Below are 5,794 nucleotides of genomic sequence, written 5' to 3' on the forward strand. Positions count from 1 at the left end.
TAGGCCAGCCTGTAAAGGGGGCGTGAGCGCAGACCACCCTGCCGGTTGATGTAGTAGACCACCAATGTGTTGTCTGTGCGGACAAGCACATGATGTTCCCTTAGGTCTGGAAGGAAGTGTTTTAGAGCTCGAAACACGGCCAACATCTCCAGGCAGTTGATGTGCCACATGAGATGATGGCCTTCCCACAGACCTCGGGCCACTCATGACCGCTCCCCAGCCCATGAGGGAGGCATCCGTCGTTACCGTTACATGACGACAAGGAGCCCCCGGTGATGGGCCTTGAGACAGGAACCAAGGTTTCTTCCACATGTCTAAGGCACCTAAGCATCGCCACATGACCTTGATCGTGCGAAGCGGGTTCCCCCTCGGGGAAAACCCCTTGGTTCTGAGCCACCACTGCAAGGGTCTCATGTACAGCAGGCCAAAAGGTGTCATGTTGGACGCAGCTGCCATCAGACCCAACAGTCTCTGAAACTGACAGTGACTGGCCTTCTCTCACTCCCCTCATGGCTGTGAGAATTGCTTCGATACAAGCAGGAGACAACTGTGCCTGTATAGTTGTCGATTCCCACACCACGCCCAGATAAGTGATTCTTTGTAGCCGGAAAAAGCACACTTTCCTTGACGTTTAGCTTTAACCCCAGCTCTTTCATATCGGCGAGGATGACATCCCGATGCCGAGCCACCATCTGCTCTGACTGAGCTAATATCAACCAATCGTCAACGTAATTCAGTATGCAGATGCCCTGGAGTCGCAACGGAGCCAGGGCAGCATCCACACGATGGCGGCGCCCTGTTTGGCTGTGGCCACACTGGCTCCCGATAGTATCGGATATTTAACAGGAAATAAGCCACTTAGACAAGTGAGTTCAGCAGTTTATATGCAGCATAGCAGAGCTAAACTAATATATGATCGTCATTTTATGTTAGAATTACGTAAAGTTAGCAGTTCAGGGATCGTAGACACAATCACTCTGGACACTCTGCATGGCCTCGGACTGCTACGCCAGCTAAACCCAGTGGCCTATGAAGCATCGGAGTCTCCCACAGGCACCGGCCGCTCCCGGAGAAGAGGCGGAGGCGGTGCGATAGGAAACGGAGGCGCGGCAGCCGGGGAGGACTAACAGCTAAGCTAAAGGCTAACCCATGCAGAACGCCGCTTCCATCCATTCTGCTTGCTAATGTCCGCTCCGTGGAGAATAAATTGGACTATCTGAAACTTGACCTAACTACTAAATGGGAGATGAGAGACTGTTGTGCCATTATTCTGACGGAAACATGGCTAAACCCTTCCATTTCGGATGACGCCGTGAGTATCGAGGGGCTAACAATATTCAGGTCAGACAGGAGCTGTGTTCTCAGTGGCAAATCAAGGGGTGGCGGTGTGTGTATTTACACAAACAACAGCTGGTGTAACAATGCCGCAGTGGTCTCAAGTCATTGCTCTCTGGATGTAGAGTTTTTGTCTATTAAATGCAGACCTTTTTACCTGCCTAGGGAATTTACAACTATCATCATCACAGCAGTGTATATCCCACCTAGTGCAAATACTAAGGAGGCCCTGAATGTGCTCTACCGTTCCATCAGTGATCTGCAAGACTCACATCCAGAGGGTGTTTTTATTGTAGCAGGGGACTTTAACCAGGCTAACATGGGGACAGTTCTCCCTCATTTCCATCAGTATGTGGATTTTGCCACCAGGGGTATAAATAGACTGGATTTAGCCTATACTAACATCAAGAAGGCTTTTAAGGCAGTCCCCCGCCCTCACATCGGCTCCTCTGACCATCTTTCTGTGATGTTAATACCTGCATACAGGCCTATGCTTATTAGGAAAAAAACAACCGTGAAGCAGGTGAGGGTCTGGCCTGAGGGCGCCATGTCAGCATTGCAGGATTGTTTTGACCATTCTGACTGGGAGATATTCAAGGAGGCTGCAACTGTTAATCAACTTATTAATGTGGAGGAGTATGCTGCGTCTGTGTCTGCATATATTCAGAAGTGCACGGAGGATGTAGGTGTCACCAAGAACATAATTATACGAGCAAATCAGAAGCCCTGGATGACTGGCGAGGTACGTGCAATGCTAAAGGCACGAAATGCTGCATTTAAAGCTGGTGATATGGTTGTGCTCAGAACAGCAAGAGCCAACTTGAATCGGGCCATTAGGGCTGCAAAACGGGCCTATAGCCAGAAAATACATGAATGACAATAAAAAGCTACCTACCTACCTACACACTTCGTGAAAGTGTGGGGTGAGAGTGACAAGCCGAACGGAAGAACATGATACTGGTAAGCTTTGCCCCCGAAAGGAAACCTCAGGAACTTCCTGTGTTGAGAGGAGGAACACGTTCTATGGCCTCCTTCCAAAAAAGAGTTTCTACTTCTTGTTCCAATACCAGAGCCTGCTCTGGGCCCACTAATGTAGGAATAACCCCGTTGAAGCGAGGTGCTTTTTTGGCCTCCTTCCAAAAAAGAGTTTCTACTTCTTGTTCCAATACCAGAGCCTGCTCTGGGCCCACTAATGTAGGAACAACCCCGTTGAAGCGAGGTGGACAAGAACCGAACTGGATTCTGTAACCTCTCTCTACAGTGTGCATGACCCATTGTGAGACATTTGGCAGAAGTTTCCACGCTGCCAGAAAGTCTACTAAGGGAACCAGTCTCATGAGACTGGCCTCTGGTGTCACTAGAGGAGCCACTTCGGTGCCCTGAAGCAGATGGCCGTCAGGGAACGACCGACCTGACTGCTCTAGCACCCTCATCTGAGGGGACGAGCTTTCCTGTGCCGTACCGTCGTCGGATTCCTCTTCCCCCCCTATCATTCAGGTCTCTTAGCAGGTCGGCTTGGTACGCCTGCAACACCGCCATAGTGTGCAAACACGCACCGACCTGACCTGCCGCCATATAAGCTTTCCCAACCAGGCTGGATGTCATTTTTACTGGCCTGGAGGGAAGCTTCGGGGCCTTCAGGGACGATGCTGAGGACGGGGAGAGATAGCTCGCGAGCGTCTGCTCCACCGCCGGCATTGCAACATAACCCTTCCCATTCAGCCCCATGATGCTAGAGTAGTTGGTGACTGTTGGGCTGAAGAGTCAGGCTGAATACGGTTTCTCCCACGGTCTCAACACCTCGGCATGGAGATCGGGGAAAAATGGAAGGCCCCAGCGTGAAGGTTGTAATCTGGCTTTAAGAAAGCGCTCGTACAGTTTGCTTTTGGGACGAGCGTCCTGTTTCTCGGCTGGCCAATCGATGTTTAGATTGGCTACAGCACGAATCACAACCTCCACTAGCTCCACATACGCGAGGGACTGCGGTGGCGAGTCCACAGTCTCCTCCGTGTCGACGCTCATCACATCAACCTCCTCGGAGGAAGATAGTTGAAGTGCCTGGCTCTCTCTCCGGGGTGAAGAAACCGTGGGGCGGGCTTCCGATCCCTGAGAGGGAGCCGTGGATCTAGTGGGTGAGGACAGAGATAAGGACGAGCCTATTTTGGATCTCTCCGCTACTGCTCCGCACTTGCGATCCCCACGATAACAGTGCCTCAGCAACAGCGGGGCCGGACCCAGCAGGATCGCGAACCTGAACGTTGCATTAGCACACAATTCATAACCAAGCGCAAGTATGTGCGCTGGACAAGTGGCATTTGTATACTTGCATTAAATGGTTAGTTCACCCAAATATTTTATCATGATTTGCTCACCCTCATGTTGTTCCTAACCCATAAGAATGAAGTTTTTTAATATTTTCTCACCATTCATTCAGTCCAAACAACCACAATTTGGTGTCTAAACCTTGGGGTATGAAAACTTCGACCAGATGGGAGTAGTTCGAATTCTGGATAAAGCTCATGAGAAGGGTCCAGAGTCGTTTTCCTTGCCTGTTTAAATTTTTTTTTATCAAAAATAGACTGAAGATTGGAGTAAACCCCAGACCAACCATTCATTGCCATATGTACCAAACGTTTCAGCTGAGATCTAAGAACAACTGTAAAATTACCGAAACAGGCCGCCATACCATACAGAAAGATGGATTCAATTCAGGCATGATAAAACAGCAACATGACCCTCTGAGCAACTCCAAAAAGTCTGAGTAGATGTTATGTTGCTCCTTTGTACACAGATTATCCACATGCATCTCCCATGAAAGTTTATTATCGATAAGCAAACCTAAATATTTATATCAAGCCACCTGTCTAATGGGCTCGTTGTTAATCATGATAGGTGAGTGGTTGCCTTCTAGTTTGAAATCAAAAATCATGTTTTTCTAACGTTAATTACAAGACTGTATTATTTACTCCATGTAACAAAGTTCTCTGTAGTATTATGTTGAATGTCCTCATCCTTATACAGGAGACCAAGAATGGCAGTATCGTTTGAGAATTTTACAGCAATATTCCCAGAATGGTGACTCCTGTATTCATTGGTTTACAGTGTAAATAAGAGTGGTGAGCATACACACCCCTGGGGGACACCGATACTAATAGACCTACACTCAGAGAGATTCTGCTTGATTTTGACTTGAGTCCTACCAGTAAGAAATACATGGAACCATTTGATGCAATATGGATTAACAGCTATACTATTTAGTTTGAAGAGCAAGGTTTGGCTGAACGGTATTAAAAGCAGAGCTCAGATCAAGAAAGAACAGCCTGGCATAAACTTTGGGATCCCCCAGATGTTTTGAAACATGATGCACCACAGTAAGGGTAGTGTCATCAGACAGTGCCCCTATTAATTTGATAAGGATCGAAATGGTCCTTAAACTCTTCTTTAAGCTTCCTCACCATAATCCTCCAAACACTTCCATCACAATGCAGGTTAAGGCGACTGGGCGATAATCAGTATACTCTTGAGGAGCAGGTCTTTTTGGGACAGGTATAATAACTGATTTTTTTTTTTTTTTCAAATATCAGGAATAATATGTAAATCAATAGACCTCTGAAAAATGTCTGTCCATGCAGGGGCTAATTCCTCTGCAAAGGTTTTCAAGATAAAAGCAGAAAAATGATCCGGCCCAGTTGACTTTTTATTATCAAGGGGCCCTATTTTAACAATCTAAGCGCATGACCCTTTGAGCAACTCCAAAAAGTCACGCGCACTGCGCATTTGCGCTTAGGGCGTGTCCTAATCCACTTTTGCTAGTTTAAGGACAGGAAAAATGGTCGGCACGCCTGGCACATGGTCTAAAACGGTTGTCCATATTCTCTTAATGAGTAATGGGTGTGTTTTGGGTGTAACGTGCCATAAACCAATCAGAGTCTCATCTCCCATTCCCTTTAAAAGCCAGTTGCGCTTGCGCCATGGCGGATTCGCTATTTACATGGTGGAATTTACAAGCGGAAAAACTGAGCGCTTCTCTAGTGAGGGAACAGATCTGCTCGTGCGCGTAATTCTGATACATGAAAAGACTATACATTATGACATGTAGGCATTTTTATATTTATGTACACAATAATAATCTTTTACATTTTAATCCTTTAATTTTTCATTTTTAAAAATGTTTGTGTCCTGCTGCAATGTGTGTAATAAGCAAAGTGTACGTGCGTTGTGCACCCGCCTATGGCGCATATTGCGCCCTTTAAAAAATAAATAAATATTGCGCCAGACTTTAGACCAGGTTTTTGTTGGTCAATGTCGCAAATGTCGCAAATGTTTAAACAACGAGGCGCAGGATGTGAAAATGACAACTGTGTCGGGCTGAAACTAGCAAAAAAACACTTGCGTCGCGCCTGACGCCGCATTGCGCCAGGTGTATGATAGGGCCCTTACTGTCTGTATGTTTTCACCT

The sequence above is a fragment of the Sinocyclocheilus anshuiensis genome, unplaced genomic scaffold (genome assembly GCF_001515605.1).
Source record: "Sinocyclocheilus anshuiensis isolate Anshui unplaced genomic scaffold, SAMN03320099.WGS_v1.1 scaffold1701, whole genome shotgun sequence".
Classification (NCBI taxonomy): Eukaryota; Metazoa; Chordata; class Actinopteri; order Cypriniformes; family Cyprinidae; genus Sinocyclocheilus; species Sinocyclocheilus anshuiensis.